The sequence below is a fragment of the Pleurodeles waltl genome, chromosome 9, assembly GCF_031143425.1.
Source record: "Pleurodeles waltl isolate 20211129_DDA chromosome 9, aPleWal1.hap1.20221129, whole genome shotgun sequence".
NCBI classification, from domain to species: domain Eukaryota; kingdom Metazoa; phylum Chordata; class Amphibia; order Caudata; family Salamandridae; genus Pleurodeles; species Pleurodeles waltl.
In genome coordinates, this window is record NC_090448.1 from 388,957,836 (window position 1) to 388,974,165 (window position 16,330).

Here is a 16,330-nt window from a genome sequence, read left to right on the forward strand (position 1 = left end):
TGACTGCCTCCTCCTGGGTTTGGAATTTTTTCCATGGATATCCCTTATGTTTGAACAAATCCTTGATCCAAATCCATTGATGACCTTGCTGGGTTATGTTAAGCCTCTACCCCCAGGCCGGCAGTGCTTTACTGCCATTGCACTCGTCTTAGCTAAAAAGCAGGTGGCTCTCCATTGGGCAGATTTCCAACTGTTACTGCCTGGCTTAAGGATATGACATATTGTGACGCCACAAGTGAACTTTACGCTTCACTACAATCTCCGACATCCAGACAAGAGATGTATAGCAGCCACTAAGAGACTACCTCCTAACATTGGACTCTGATGAAGAACATGAAGATGTGGACTAAGTTTTCACCTCTGATCTAAGACTATGACTACATGTGGATTGCTTACCAAATGCCAAATGTCCTAATTTGTATAGTCGCATTGCTTACTTGCTACTACCTGCTTGTCATGTTGATCTTTCACCCCCCTGCTTATGATTTTTTTTAGTTTATCTTTTCCCTGTTTTTTGTGAATATGTTTAGCTTATTCTGTAAAACTGATAAAGTTTTTTTTTTTTTTAAAGAATGCTGAATGTAGACAAACAGTAGCTGCACACATACCTTAGGATCGACCTTTGGTAAATCATTAAGTCCTGAATTTTACAGAGAATCGATTATAAGACAATCAATTTTTGGATGCCCTTTTTGTTCAATTTACTTTTTTCCTGTGTCGTTTCATACTAATCATGCCAAATTAGCCCATCACAGCTATCGAGACAGGAGCTGCCTTTCTTAGTTTAGTCTGATGAATAATGCAAATGATTCAGGTTTAAGTAATTATGCTACATTTTAGGACCTTCTGTCTTACTGACCCAACCCTGAAGATTCTTCAAAACAGTCTTCAGACATCAGCGCAGATATTCTGATCTGCATGAGTAATCTTAAACACTTCCAAGACTACTCATGGTGAAAAACACAAACAAGACTCCTTAGACGAGAACTTCATTAAGAGATAAATAATAAGTTACGATTTGTTGATCATCCCAACACGCTGGTTGGTCTAATTGACAAGATCTTGCAGATTTCTATCCAGTTACAGCAAAGGAAGATGGAAGACTGCAAAGAGGGATTCAGAGGTGGCCTCCTTATCATTTGCAAATTTGAAAACCTGAGGTACCAACAGCTTCATGTGCTCCATCCACTTACATTAATAATTCTGTGCAGTTTTGGAGACCAATGAGTCTCGTTTTGATGATAAGATGGGGTGATGACTCCATGGGGCATAATTAAGAGCCCCTAGTGCCATTCTAACAACACATTAGTGTCATTTTTTGACTCTAATGTGGCATTAGAAGTCCAAAAACGCCACGCCATATTTACAAAGTGGCGCAATGCATGCATTGCGCCACTTTGTAAACCTTTGCGCTACATTATGCTTGCACCAGGCATAATGTATGCAAGAGGGGGCGTTCTGAAAAAATGGCGCAAAGAAATCTAAAAGATTTCTTTTTGTCATTTTTTTTGCACTTTTAAAGCCTGCTCAGAGCAGCCGTTAAAAAGCGGCACACCATTGATTACAATGGGCCTCAATGAGCTTTGGAGGATTAGAGTCAAAATTGTTTTCGCTAATCCTGCAAAGCTCGGTCTAGCGTAAACATTTCTGATGCTGGCCCTTAACTACCACCATGGTGTGCCATAATTTGAATACGGCACACTCATGGTGGCGTTAGGAGGGGCGCTAAGGGGTGCAAGAAAAGTGGCGCTGCACTCTGTGCAGCGCCACTTTTCTTAAATATGCTCCTATATGTTATTAGCAGACATTGTATTTGTTCTTGTTCTGTGAGACCAACCAAGCCAACCTATGCTCAGCACAGCACATGAGAAATGTCAGTATGGCTGCAGCCAGTATTTTGTTTTTGCCATATATTTGTAATGCTTACTTGGCAATGAAGCAGAAAAGTGTACATTTAAAAAACAATCAGTGGAGTATTTTTGGATTTTGTTTGGCTAATATGAAGTTTTAATAACTCTTAGAAGATTGCTGCAGTTACTATCTTCCCTAACAGTAAAACCAACTTTGTTATTAGAATTATTCTGTTTCTTCTTCACCTGATATTAACATATGTTAAGGAAGGAGAATCTTCAGAAAGATTTTGGTTGGGTTAACTTGGCAGAATGAGCCGTTCAGGTATTACAGTAAGAGTTTATTGCAGCTTTGATTGTGTGTCTTTCTGATCTGATTTTACAAAGCAAATCTTTGCAGACACTAATGCCTCTGTTAAAGCAGTTGATGATGTTTCCTCTATATTCAAAAGAAGCAATATCCAATATTGTTCCCTCTCATTCAGTTTATAAATGCGAGAACCTTTTATTGAGAGGGGACGTCTAGTTCTGCTCTAGATGAGCAGATTTATTAAAAAGTCTTGTTTAAGCTTTTAACTTCATGTAGCTAATCAAAATCTACAAGTGTTTTCTGCCCGTATGAACATCACAACAGTCAACAAGCAGGTTAGGCATATTGTATGTCCTAATATGACTTTTTTTAGTTACTCTCCAGGAATGGCAACGACATATCTTAATGTCTGGATGTCATTCTGATTGCCATTCGGTGATTGAAGCACCATCTTTACATTCATTATCCCATGCAAAGCAAGAGCTTTGGTTGGTACATTCCGGCTTGAATTTAACTAATGATTGCTTTGAGTATGCTGGGTTAGATGACATGCAGCAAGTCACCACAAAGGGCTACCGACCCTGTGTGCAGGACCCTAATTTACAACATGAAGGATATCGAAGGGCCTTCTCCTAGATTTTGGCTCACACTTTCCAGCCAAGAATTCCTGACATAGCTCAATTTTTAGGTGGATCAGAGAGGAACTTACCCCTGCTTGCATGGTGTAGCTGCTGTCTAACCGTTTATTGTGTTACTACTATAGAGAAGGTGTAAGACTCCATACATCGCTGGGGGGTGAGGGAAGGAGGGGGGTGCCAGTGCCATGATGGAGGAAAGGAGTGTAACTTCTGTGCGTCTGTGAGGCTCAAGGCCTTGAGTGCTTGATGTGTGACATGAATGACTATACTCTCCCCAAATGAGCATAGATGTACCTAGATTTCTGGAAGGCCTACGTTGTGATCAATTATGTTAGCCCCACTATAATGGGGAGATTAAAAAATTGACTAATAAGGAATACCACTTGCATCTTAGATGTAACTTTTTTACTGATTAATAGGATGAAAGCTCTATGGACATTCCTGTATAACACAGAATCCATTAAGGCCACCGCACCAGGACGTGTGCCAGCTCATGTACAGGCTAGTGCCTAGCAGATCCCTCAGCTGAGGTATGAGCGAGAGATGGATAACAAATTTGGAGAAAACAGCACTACAAGTTGATACAATGTTGTCATCTGTTTTGGTTCTTCTTCCCTAACAGAACGTCAAGCATCCATACTGGTATGGTGCCATGACTCCCCAATTGTTACACATAGAGGATTTTCTTCAGCTAGGGTCGGCATTTTGTGGTGGGCAACTCTATGTCTGATGTACAGTTTTATGTGCTCTTCTGTCATGTGTAAGCTTATATTTGAACTACCCATTAGCAAGTGGGTCTTCATCAGCCTTTTCCTGTTGCCCACAACAATGGCATAGCATACTGTAACAGAGTGACTGTTACATCGGATACCACTAATTGAGCGGAAACTACAAAAAAGTACCCCAGGGGCACTCTTGAAAACAACATCTGGTTTACGGGAGGCGTGAACCAGGAAGGAGACGGTCGACACAGGACAGAAAAGGAGGAGAAGACGCCGGGAGCGGGGGAGGAGATCAGAGGGGACGTGTAGAGTGAGACAAAGAGGCGGAATTTGGAGAAAACCGGAGACACAGAACCAACAGACAGTGACAACGAGCACAAGAAGACGGAAAGAGCTTGTGAAGAGCAGTCGCTACCCAGGACCGAGCTGCTAGAAGACGCTGAAACTGCCTGCCACGTCCCAGGAGGGACGTGGCTCCTGCAGGTACGGGCATGTTTTCAAAACCCGTATAATTATTTTAAACGTAGTAAAGAGGGGGAGGGAGGGAAAAACTAATCTGAGAGAGGTAAGAACCTCTTTCAGATCATTATTGTTTTCTCGTTTGTTTGCACACACTAAAGCACTGGGACACTTGAAAAGGGCTAGGATCAACCCTTTTAGGCACAGAACTCAACAGTCCCACTCTCCTTTTTCCCTTCCACCTCCCCACAGGTACAATCCCATTACAATAGAGAAAAGAGAGTCTATACTTACCCATCTCTATACTTCTTTTCTCTTCTGTTGTTATTGCAATCCTTGTTTACGGGAACCGTGCCTTGGAAAACCCAGAAACTACCTATAAGAAGAGAAATAAAACAGCCATAAACATCTAGAAAGACAAGAAGGAAAAGAAAGGACAAAAACAACTGAACACCAATGAACCAAAATAAAGGAATCATCCTTCCATTCTCTAAAAGAATTATGTGTGCTCCCCTTTTTCTTTACCAAACGGAAGCTCCATACATTCACCCACAACATAGTGGTGTCAGAAGTGGAATATGGAGTCAAAACCATCTCTGGGAGATATGATCCAGCAACTCGCTGAAGGACAGAGACACCTTCAGATGGTATGGGAGGAACAAGTACGTGAAGCCCAGAGTAATAGGGAAACCTTACAAAATACATTAAAGAGTCAGGCAACCATTATTGCCAGTAATCAGTTAGTACATGAGACTGCTTTACAAAAACTAACAGACACCATTCCTACCACTAGAGTACACCCTAACGTACCTAATTCAGTGCTACAGACATTTCAAGAAGGTGAAGACCCCGACGCATTTTTTATGAATTTTGAAAGGGTTGCCACTTTGCTAATTGGCCCCAAGAACGATGGGGTCAATATGTAGCCCCTCTATTAACAGGGACTTTACAATCCACCTATCAGGCTGTAAATCCTGGCAGTACCACTCCCTCTGTAGAGATAAAAAGGCTATTTTCAAACGAGTAGGCTATGATACAGAATACTACAGAATAAAGTTCAGAAAAACAAAGTGGATACCTATGAAGAACCCTAGAGCTCTTTATTCTAGAGTACAGGATTTAGGATTAAAATGGTTAGGTCCACTTGGGACAAATCGAGAGGAAGTTATACAAATTATATTGTTAGAACAATACTTAGAGGCCCTTCCATTACAAACACATAATTGGATAAAACAACATCCAAATGTCAACACATCCACAGCAATAGATTTAGCCTGCGCATTTCATAGGGCTCCTGATTTTAGGGTTAGTCATCAGAAGGGACCAGCCCCTGGGGAAGAACAGCTTCCAGATCTCGATTACCAAGAGAGATAGAAGAAAACCCCAGTAGTCATCTATCAGATAGGGATCCCAACAAGGCTCCTCAATGTTATAGCTGGGCCCAGTGGGGTCATATCACTCATAATTGTCCTCACAAAGTATCCAAGTCTGAACCAATGGAAATAGGTGTTACAAGAGGAAGGGTCCTGTGTACAGCCATAGGAACATCCCATTATATAAAAGAGATATTAGTCAACCAGAGATCCGCTAGAGTATTAGTGGACTCTGGATGTAGTCAATCAGTAATAAAAGCAGAGCTTGTATCCCAGGACCACGTGAAAGCGGATACATTTGTCTCCATTTGCTGTATCCATGGTGACATGAGACAATGGGCCAGATGTAGCAAGCAGTTTTGCCCATTCTGTGTCTACGGAAAAATGTGTTTGTACATATGGCCCAATATCCCTTAGCTGAAATTCAATTGGAATGGAGAGACAGAAAGGAAACACTTTTAGTAGGCGTAATACCACACCTCGTAGAGGACGTTATCATTGGAATAGATTACTGTGCCTTTCCAGACTAATTAAACACCGTAAGAAAAAAAGAGACGCTGGATCCTTGGTTATCAGAATCCCCTTTCGCTCAAACAGTTCTTAGTACCGGTAAGGAAAAGGTCAAATTGAGCAGATCTGAAAAAAGAGAACAAAAAAGAGTATATTGCATAACCTCTAACTGTAATTCTTTCCCTTTACCCCTGACAGACAAACCTGTCCTGGCTTCCATACCACCCTTCTGTGCTAGTCAAAGGGAAGATCCCACTTTACAGCACGCTTGGACCTCTGCACTTACTGAGACAAACGGATAGGTAGGTCCACATTTTATAACTCAAAATGGTTTACTATATAGTAATATATGGAGAATTGTACCTAACAATTATCGCAACCAGGTATTACAATTAGAACATGCAGAGAAATAAAACAGCCATAAACATCTAGTAAGACAAGAAGGAAAAGAAAGGAGAAAAGAAAGGACAAAAACAACTGAACACTAACGAACCAAAATAAAGGAATCATCCTTCTATTCTCTAAAACAATGGTGTGTGCTCCCCTTTTTCTGTACCAAACGGAAGCTCCATACATTCACCCACAACACATACCTATTGATTTTACTGTTGAACTCTTCTTATGACAGTGGTTCTAAAATCATGGTTACCTTAGATGATTTTTCTAAGACAGCTATTGTTTTGGGGAAAAAAAGAAAATGTGCTTTATTTCATGTAGTTGTTTTTATTTTTGCATGTCTTACTTCATGGCTTGGTTTCTAAGTTTGGCCACAACAGTAGTGGTCGGTCTCCTAGGAGCTCTGCGGCTGACAGACCCACAGGACTCGCAGGCATCAGATCCATGGCCTGGGAGTGTTGGGAGCCAGCAGACTGATGCAGGGCCTTGGGCGGCAGAAGGTGCCGCATCCTTGGGGCCCTGAGGATCGAGAGTGGGCTGCAGATCAGATCTGCCTCTTCGAGGTCTGTATCAGGGCTGCAGATAGAGCCTGAGCTATGGGCAGTGAGAGGTGGAGACACCAGCGGCACTGGGACAGTGAGAGGCGGCGGGCCCTGCCTTTAGAGGGCACCACAGGAGGTTATGGCTGCTGCCCCCTGCAGCAAGAAAGCCTTTGGTCATGAATCAAGCAGGCCCTGTTGCATGCACTCTGCTAGGCATAGAGGACACTGTTCACTTGGCCTAGTGGGAAGACTGCTTTGATGGGGGGTGCTGATACCAAATTCCAAATTTTGCTTCGGAGGCCCCCCATCACATTGATATTTAGCCCACACACATCCTTGGAGGGTAGCCTGCAGTGAACAAGTAGGCTCAACAAGGAGGAGCTTTCATGAGGACTCTGGTCTTCCCCTCCGCCTCAGGAGGCTGGGGTTACTGAGAGTGCATGGGGCTGGTGGGATATGGTGACGTGCGGTGGGGCAGAAGAGGCAATGGTGCGGCCCAAGAACCTCATGGCAGTGTAGCCAGCTGCAACACAGCTCTTTGGTCGGGGATAGAGGCCTCTGGAGGCCAACACAGCCACGATCTTGGCAGCAACCAGAGACACTTGAGTGCCACTGGAGCACAGGACTGAGACAGTGAGAATGGACGTGGGCCTGCTGCTCCCTGGCCATAAGAAACTGGCATCCAGGGTTTCCGTGGCAGAGAACTCCCTGGCAGAGGTATCGCCATTGGTAAAGGAAGGAATGTCCAATTCTGGGCAACTGCAAAGGGACATATATCACTTGACCGATCGCTTGGAGGACACCAGAGGCCACTCCATGCAGAATAATGTGCACCTAATTGGCATCCTCAAAACAACTCAAGTCCCAAGTGCTTTACTGTTTCTTGAGCTTTGGCTATCCAATGGGAAGACGGATCACCAGATGTACACAGTGGAGCGCGCCCTCTGGGCACAAGAGAGGGTCCCACCTTCGCAGGTCTTCTGCGGCCAATGATAGATAGATTACTCAGTTATATAGACAGCAACCACATTCTGCAGGTGACACAGTGGCTCGGCCAATGGAAAATCGAGGGCAGCTTGGTGAGCCCATACCCGGATCATACATCAGCTGTACAAAAGCAAAGGGAAACTTTCTTGACAGTTAAACGATCTCAACTTAAAATATGCCAGACTATTTTCTGCTAAATTGAGGGTCACAGCCTCCGAGGCATCCCATTTATTCGCCACTGCACAGGAGGTCAGGGAATGGCTAGAGCAGCAGGGCTGTCCGATGCCACAGGCTCACAACCAACACCCCCGCAGTCTGGCAACAGCACAGCTCAAACTGGAAGCCATGACGGAAGAAAAGATTGACCCCACCAAAGATCAGGCACAGCAGAGGCGGTCAAGGTTTGTGAAAGAAGTGAAAGAAAGCAATCCCTTGACAGCATCCACCAAATGTTTGACGCCCTGTAGGATCTCCATTGACTCAGGGCCAGCAACGACTGCTCAGAGGAAGAGACTGGAGGTGCATACCACAGAAAGTGACACCAGTGATTGCTGACAAAATTGACTGGTGTTCCTGAGCTGGGGGCATCTGATGCAGACGATTTTTACTGTGTCCAGTCAAGAACCATAAATTGACTGTCAGGCCTGCAGGTCCGGACCATTACTCATGTATCTGTTCTATATTTGGTTTCTATTGTTGACTTGACCACACAATGTTAAAGAGGGGGCAGGTACCCCGGGCATTGGAGTGGCAGGTAGTTCGAAACTTGTAGCATCAGAGGATAGGGAGAGTTGGTGGGCAAGGACAACTTTAGGGGTACGTTGGGGAGGGAACAGATGCATAGACAAACATTGGATAACCCAGAGGGTGGATCTCTGGGCACACCCCACCAAATATCGACATGTTCAACACACAGAGGGTGCACAGTGACTCACGCATGTCCGTCACAATCCTTTCATGGAATGTTATTGCCTTGGAGAGCAAACTGAAGAGAGGGCTAGTGATGAAATATCTAGCACTGCATGCCCTATGTCTTGTTTTGCTACAAGAAATCCACCTACTAGGCAATAACTGCAAATATTTAGGAAGGGGCAGGTACACACTCCTGGCTCACTTAGGTTTCCCCACAGGTTCTTGAGGTACATGTATTCCGGCATGTAAATCATTACCATATATAACTACGCAGACTTGTCTGGATCTGCAGGAGAGCTGGCTGATGGCACATGGCAAGGGGAAGAAATTTATGTTGCTTCATGGTACTGTCCCTCAGCTTGCAGGGGCCGGGCCTCGAGTCTATGACTAAATCGATCTCAAAGGTCCCAAAGTCAACCCTGGTAGTGGGTGGAAACTTGAACCTGACCCTCCATAGTTCTCTCAACAGGGTGACCAAAGGTAGTGGGCCCCTTAAAGAAGATGCCCAACTGGCCACATTACAGACAGCCATGACGGATTCCTGCCGGGTGTTGTGTCCCAGTGTGCAACAATACTTATTTGCGACCAATCCATGTCACGCCTGGACTACTTCCTGCTCCCAATACGTCTTGAGGGGCACTGTGAGGACGTCAAGTACCTCCCCAGGGGCATTTCAGATCATACGCTGCTGAGCCCATGGTTGATGCAGCCCACTCCCAGCACTGCCACGGGCTGGAAATTGGACCCAGGGTGCTGACAGACTGGTCAACCAAAACGTTTTCCCAGCCGGTGTCAGAATTATACTTTCAGTATAATGAGGGATTTGTGGCATCTATGGCATTCCTGTGGGAGGTGTACAAAGAGAAAAAATAGGGACAGACGAGAAAGGAGCTGGAGGTGAAACTGGAAATCTGAGAGGCCAAATATACCTGGCAACCAGACGCCAGCAAAGCCTCCCGAATAGAAACAAGAGATGAGTACCAGAATCTGATACAACAGGAGCTGGGGGCTTTTTACCGATCCAAACAGCAGAAATTGTACGAGGTTAGGAACACAGTAGAGAAGCTACTGGCATGGCTGGCTCATCAGGAAGTGGGGCAGAGATGGAGCCATGAAATCCATATGGAAGGGGGCCACAAACTGACAATGGGTCCTGAAATAGTTGAGGTTTTTGCTGATTTCCTGAGAGATTTGTACTCCTAGGTGAATGGACTTGTGATCAGCCACGACCTGGACCTGTTGGTCCACGATATCCCTATCCAACGATTGAAAGGAGAGACGGCTAGGTCCAACGAAGGAGACATCCAGGAGGGTGAGATTGCTGATGCTCTAACCCAAATGAAATCAGGGAAGACACCAGGCCCAAATGGTCTACCCCCTGAATTCTTGAAATGTGTCCAGCCCCAAGTGGTTAAACTAATCTGTAATATGCTATATGATACCTCAATTAGCAAAGGGAACTTCCCAGCGGCTTTCAACACGTGCACATTGACCTAATCCAAAAATCAGGGACCCCCCCCAGTGCTGCTCTTCATAAAGGCCCATCTCTTTTCTTAATATAGAGATGAAAATACTGGCAAAGATATTGGCAACCCGGCAGTTGCATGTAATCCACACAATTGTAACACCAGACTAATCTGGATTCATGCCCTGCAGATCCACCAGGCATAACCTGCAGCACCTATGTGGCTGCTTAGCACGTGGGGGGTCATATACAGGAGCCTGCCACAATCCTGGCGTTGGACGCCACTAAGGCTTTTGACTCCCTTGAATGGCCCTACATGCTGGCACTCTTAAAGCAAATGGGTTTTGGTCCCTCTTACCATGGTTGGGTGGAAATTCTCTACATACAGCCTATGGCGAGAGTGCGGGTAAATGGCATGCGGACAGACGCATTTGTGCTGGGGAGGGGGACAAGTCAGGGATGTCTCCTTTCCCCCTCCTCTTTGCAATAGCACTGTAACCACTGGCCAGTTGTATCTGAGGAGACGCCCTTCTCAGGGGACTGAAATTGGACCCCGAATGAGAAGACGTGGTCTTGCTGTATGTACATGACATGCTCTTGTACCTCGCAGAACCGCAGGACTCGATCAATAGGATCTAGAGATCCTTGAAGTCTTTGGTCGTTTTTACGGACTACGCATCAATCGGGGTAAAATGTGCCTCTTCCTACTGGCGGTATGGTGACTGAGAAAGAAATGGTGATGTCCAATACCCATGGAGGAGGAGCGGTCTGTTAACTGGGGATTCACATGGCTAACGATAAACAACTTTTCTTTGTTTCTAACTTAGCTAGAATCCTTGGGGAATACAAGCAAGATGTGAGCTTCTGGAGTAGGTTACCTATATCCCTACTGGGCTGTGCAACCCTATACAAAATGATATACCTCCCTAAATTCATATATGAACTTCAGAATTCTCTCTTTCCAGTCCCTGAATTCTTCTTCCAAGAGGTGGAAGCCGTCACCATCTCCTCTTGTGGAACAAGGATTCTCCGCGGATAGAACTGAAAACATAGATGACCTTTGATGGTGGTGGTATAGCCCTACCAAACTTATGCCTCTATTACGGGGCGACCCAACTGGTGGTAATAAATGACTGGGCGTTTTCAGAACAGTGTGTGCTCATGCTGTTGGTAGACCAGCGTGCCATGGACACCAGGGGTATGTCAGGCAGTTATACTGTAGGTGGAGCCTGGGCTCTTTACCATTTCCCACATCATTGGTGATCCATGGATAGAGGGAGGCCCATAATATAACGGGCTGGTATGGCACAATTATGCTGGAAACGCCTTGGTAGGATGTAGCAACCTTAGGTCTGCTACATCAGGTGAAAGGCGGTCAGAAATTGGACCTTTTCAGAATAGCGGAAGTAGGGGACATTTGGACAGAGACAAAAATGTTGCCCTCTGAGGAACTCCAGATGCAGTATGAACTTGCAAGTACCCAGTACTTCTATATCTACTGTTCAGGCATATCCTTTTGAAATGCAAATACACACCAGAGAACATGAGTAGAGCCCCCTAGAGTATCCAGCACCCAGCTCAAAATCCTTCATAGAGCATACTACACTACAATGCATTTATACACACTGGGTAAGGCCTCATCGGATTGGTGCCTGAGGGGGTGTGAGCAGTTGGGCCCTCTGAGGCACATGTTGTGGGACTGCCCAAAGTTGAGCCCCTTTTGGAAGGATGTCCAAAAAAGAATAGTGGAGGCAATTGGACAGCCACTGGAAGTCAGCCCTAAAGTGGTACTTTTAGGTATTTGGGGCCCTGGCAGGGGCTACTGGAGGACATGGATTAAGCTGTCTACCCCTGGAGCTGGCAAATATCGCAGAGATGGAGTCTGATGGTGAAGTAGTAGTAATGTATGGAGACCACGAAGCATCTGCTTGAATACCCAGGGCCCAGTTGGACACTAAAGAAGACTGTGTAAGACACTCTGGAACAAAAAAAACTCTTCTTGGGAGGAGGGAGGATTGGGAAGGGAGTGTGGACAGTCGTTACTGTCCTTCTGTATATGATGCCCAAATGGGAAACTTCGAATACAAATAATTAAAAAAATGTTTTGTAAAGTTACCTTTGTTGTATTGGGAACTCAGCATGCCTTAATCTATGGACATCATTCCCAACCTAATGACCTTTTTGGGACAAACGTCTTCTATGTGGCTTTGGAAAGCGGTAAACTTGACAATCCTGCAAACCCACCTGAAGTTCTCCCTTTTTCTGTTTTTTAACTGCATGAATCTGAAATCTTGGTTTTGATGTCAAAGCCACACAAAGTGAGCTCATTTGGTGAGAAAGTCTGCTGTCCTCTTTATGCAGGTTATTTGGGTCTGACAGTAGTGACACTATCAATTCTAGTTAGGGGCAAATGTATTTTTTATCTATGGGGAACTACCTTCTAGTTCGCCTATAACTTGGGTTCTCGGCCATCATCATTTTTTTTTTTTTAGTTTTATTTTTTAAAGAAAGGGAACAGCACACAAAAATGATCACATTTCAGAATATATTATTCCGTTAAGAGCTACAGATAGACCTAGCTACAATTCCAAATCATAAACCCTTCCCTGTCCGGGGCCATACCTTAAACCCTCTTCTTATAAGAAAAACATCCATTTCCTATACCCGTTACACACCACGGGTTGATTGTCCCACTACACCAGTATTAGATTGTTCATCCCAACAAATTCCCCATCCCCTTCCGGCTAGACATTATCTATATAGCAACTGAACTTGGTGCCTAGTTCTTATGCGATTCTCAAAATGGCAACCAGATCTTCCTGCTCTTTTTGAGTGCCCTTTGGCCCCTCTTGATATAGACAGCTTTCTCCAAATTAAAAAGACCTGGGCAAAACATTGCTGAAAGACAGTGGGATCCTTATTGAGCCAACACAATACTATAAAGAGTCGAGCCACCCCCATTGCTTTAAAAATAAACCTCTGTACATCAGCTGGGACCCTGTCATCACCAATTCCCAGGATGATAAGATGATAAGAAGTGGGGTTAGCTCGATTTTAAGGATGAGGCTAACATCCAAAAACTTAGAAATCCTCCCTCCAAAAAGGGTTCAAGGACCCAGCAGCTCCCAGACATGTGCAAAGCATCTGCTTTTAAGTGTTGACACTGAGGACATGTAATACCCTCTGTCCTACCTCAGCTCACAATTTTCTGAGGAGTATAATATAAATCAAAGAATAATTTATAATGCTGTGCCTGTAAGTAAGTGGAAATAAAAACCGTATGTCCTCGTTCCAAAGAGACCAAAAAGGCCCGTTCCGAAGCCTGAGAACATCCTGTCACTTCTCATAATATTTACCAATATTGTCCGGCTTATATGAGCTCAGAATACAAAAGAGCAGACTGATTGAGCTAGCCTCTCCACATACCAGCTGGTCTACCATCATACACCTCTGGATGCCATTGGCCCCACCCACCTTACGACTCAAAAAGTCTCTGATTTGTACAAACGTAAAGTCGTTTTTGCTGGGGACTCCCGACTTGTCTTTTAGTGGAGCAAAAAAGACAATACCTTCAGTGGAGAGAAAGTCCCCCAGACTCTTAATGCCGCAGCCCACTCAGTTAGTCACCGGATACCCCCTAAAGATATCTGCAGATCTGAATTATTGTGAATTGATACATAGTAATGGAGTCGCCCGATCCCCAGTTTCTTACAAATCTGAGCCCAGGCCTTATAAGCCCTCTGGAACAAATTAAAGCAAACTTTCTTAAAACAGCTAGGCTCCAGTAGTCTCAGCAGACTTCCCCTGGCCATGTTCCCAAGTATAACTTCAAAAATCAAAGGTATAAACTATTCTTCTCCTGCACCACTGAATAGGGGCCCCCTATATTGAAGAGTGGCGGCCCAGTAATATAATTTAAAATCTGGAAGTGCCCATCCACCTTCCCTCCCGGGCAGAGTCAAGTACTGTGTCACCAGACTATTCATAGACCAAAAACAGCAGTTCATAATCTCAAGAGGGATGGGTTGAAAAAAGTAGAAAAATGTAGGCAATTAAATCATTTTGATAATATTGCACCTCACTATGGGCCAGATGTAGCAACCAGTTTGCGACTCGCAAACTGCAAAAATTGCCGTTTGCGAGTCGCAAACCGGAGTTTGCTATGCAGAAATGCATTTTGCGAGTAGGGACCGACTCGCAAAATGCATTTCCGACTCGCAAATAGGAAGGGGTGTTCCCTTCCTATTTGCGACTCGCAGTGGTATGCAATTCCATTTGCGACCGCTTTACCATCCACTTGAAGTGGATGGTAACCCACTCGCAAATTGGAAGGGGTCCCCATGGGACCCCTTCCCCTTTGTGAATGGACCCCAAAATATTTTTTCAGGGCAGGTAGTGGTCCAAGGGACCACTACCTGCCCTGAAAAAATTCCGAAACAAAAGGTTTCGGATTTTTTTTTAAGTGCAGCTCGTTTTCCTTTAAGGAAAACGGGCTACACTTGAAAAAAAAAAACTGCTTTATTAACAAGCAATCACGGACATGGAGGTCTGCTGACTACAGCAGGCCTCCATGTCAGTGAGTGCCCATAGACGCTATGGGGCCGCAATTTGCGACCCACCTCATTAATATGAGACACCGTTCTGCATTGCAAATTGCGAGTTGCAATTTGCAAGTCGCTCGGACTCGCAAATTGCAAGTCGCAAATTGCAAAGTACCTACATCTGGCCCTTAGATTGTGAGATGAAGATTGTTCAACCTAGTCAGGTCCCCGCTAGCCTTTGTCAAAATTGGACCAAAATTCGCCTCAACCAGCCTGTCTAGGTCTGCCGAAATTGTAACAGCCAGATTGTTTGCTTCTTTTGTTACCTGGACGTCTTGCACCCCAACTAAGTGGTTGCAAACTACCTGAGTCTTACATTGAATGAGCCGGTAGCAAGAAAACTGACGAAACATTTGTGCAACCCCTTCTATCTGAGTCAGAGCCTCCTCCAGGTCAGGAGTTTCCACGGCTATGTTGCCCACATAAACGAGAACTTTGGTATCCCAACCTTGGAAATGCATGGGGGCTATCCCAGGGGCTTCTGCGATTTTCCGAATAAAAGGATCAATATATAGTGCAAATAAGAGCGGAGAACAGGGGCACATCTGCCTGGTACATGTTTGAATCCAGATTATATCAGAAGGCCCGCCACGTACTACTACCCCAGCTCTTGGTTTTTGATACAAGGCCTGCATGGCCCTGATGTAACTCAACCCTATCCTATACTGCCCAGCAACATACCAAAGGTAGGTCCAGCTAACCCTATCAAACACCTTTCCTGCATCAAGCAAAATTAAGGCCATTGGTGATCCTGCCACTGATGCTACATTGAAAAGGGATATTACACGGCAGATGTGATCTGTAGTTTCTCTCCCCAGGATAAATTTTAGAGTATAATTTAGTGTCGCTATTAATTAATGTAATAGGGCGATATGACCCGGATTGTCTGGTGGTTTGTCTTTCTTAGGAAAAACAATATTATTTGCTGATGCCCAGGAGTCCGGGGGGCTACACCCATATTGTACTGAACGGAATGTGGTCAAAAAGTCTGATTGAAGAAATGGCAAAAAAGTTTTATAAAATTCCAGTGGTATATTATCTATTCCCACTGAATTCCCTGAAGGGTGATCCCCTAACTCTGCCTGCAGCTCCTTCCAGGTTAGGGGTGTATCTAGAAGCAACTGGTCCTTCTCCCCCCGAGTTTCACGAGAAATAGAGTCTAAGAATTTACAAAGGCTTGCCCAAAGGAGTTCTGCCCTGCCATCATCCTTTTCAGACAGACTCTCATAATACCTCTAAACACCTCTCTAACACTGTCAGCATCTGCCACCCTTTTCCTGCTTGAATTAATTACCTCTCTAATTTCCCCATGTGAGACCCTTTGCCGAGCGCTGCGTGCCGACTGGTGCCACACCCACTCACTATATTCATAACTCAGGGATCTCTGGCCCAAATATTTGGCCACAGTTAAGTTGCTAGAGAACTCGAGAATTGCAGCCTTTGCAATCTGTACCCGACTGAGGGTGAGGTCTACTTTATCTCTCACCTTATCTCCAGATGCAGTTGCTGAAACCAACTAGGCTTCAGCTTCTGCAAAAATCCTGTATCATTCTGCCTGACGCTGC

At 44.8% G+C, this 16,330-nt stretch overlaps 1 long non-coding RNA gene across 1 annotated transcript in view; it reads right to left on the bottom strand.

Moving 5' to 3' along the window:
- Positions 1–4,273: 4,273 nt before the first annotated feature.
- Positions 4,274–16,330, bottom strand: part of LOC138259367 (uncharacterized) — a 161,208-nt gene continuing 149,151 nt past the window's right edge. Inside the window, exon 4 of the long non-coding RNA XR_011198709.1 lies at positions 4,274–4,355. This is a non-coding gene — a long non-coding RNA (uncharacterized lncRNA). The remainder of the gene's footprint in view (positions 4,356–16,330) is intronic.